Source organism: Gossypium hirsutum, chromosome A03 (assembly GCF_007990345.1).
Source record: "Gossypium hirsutum isolate 1008001.06 chromosome A03, Gossypium_hirsutum_v2.1, whole genome shotgun sequence".
NCBI classification, from domain to species: domain Eukaryota; kingdom Viridiplantae; phylum Streptophyta; class Magnoliopsida; order Malvales; family Malvaceae; genus Gossypium; species Gossypium hirsutum.
Window position 1 is genome coordinate 22123253 of NC_053426.1, and position 1276 is coordinate 22124528.

The window sequence follows — 1276 nt, forward strand, 5'->3', positions numbered from 1 at the left end:
ATCGTTCTTTCATCGAACTCTCGGTTTCCCAGTAGCTTCCTCGATCCCGTGTTTGAGCCATAACACCTTTACTAACGGAACCCTTTTGTTCCGCAACTCCTTCACTTCACGAGCTAGGATACACATCGGCTCTTCTTCATAACTCATATCGGCTCGAATTTCAACCTCCGACGGACTAATTAGGTGCGAAGGATCAGACCTATAGCGTCGAAGATCGAAACATGAAAGACATCGTGTATCCTTCAAGTTCAGGGGGCAAATCAATCTATATGCAACCGGCCCCACTCGTTCAGAGATTTCGTACGGCCCAATGAATCTCGGGCTCAACTTGCCTTTACGGCCAAACCTAAGTACCTTTTTCCAAGGCGAAACTTTAAGGAACACTTTATCTCCCACCTGATATTCAATGTCCTTCCGTTTCAGATCCGCATACGATTTCTGACGATCTGTGCTACCTTCAGACTTTCACGGATTACCTTTACCTTCTATTCGGCATCTCTAATCAAATCAAACTCCGAAAATTTACTTTCACCGAGCTCGGTCCAAAACAAGGCGTAACGGCATTTACGACCGTACAAACCTCGAAGGTGCCATCTAATACTTGATTGGAACTATGTGTAAGCGAATTCGATCAAAGGTACATACCGTTCCACGAACCACTAAACTCAAGGATGCAGCACCTCAGCATACCTCGAGTATTGAATTATCGCTCGATTGACCATCGGTTTGGGGATGAAAAGCGGTGCTAAAATGCAGCTGGGTACCCAAAGCTCTTGCAATATTTCCAAAATCGCGAGGTGAATCTCGGATCTCTATCCGACACGATAGAAATAGGTACTCCATGTAATCACAATCTGAGAAACATACAATTCGGCTAGTTTTATCCAATGAAAAATCCGTACGCACGGGGATAAAGTGAGCCGACTAGTCAGCCTATCAACAACAACCCAAATCGCATCCTTCTTACTTGCGGACAATGGCAGTCGGACACAAAGTCCATTGTGACTCGGTCCCATTTCCACTTCGGGTATCATGATCGGCTGAAGTAATCCTGAAGGCACTTGATGTTCCGCTTTCACTTGTTGACATATTAAACATCTCGAAACAAAGTCGGAGAATGTTCGCTTCATACCATGCCACCAAAACCGACGTTCAAGTCGTTGTAATTTCGTGCTCCCCGGGTGAATTGACATTCGCTACAATGGCTTCGTTCAGAATCATCGGAATGAGTTCCGAATTCCTTGGAACGCACAAACGACTTCTAAACCTCCAAACA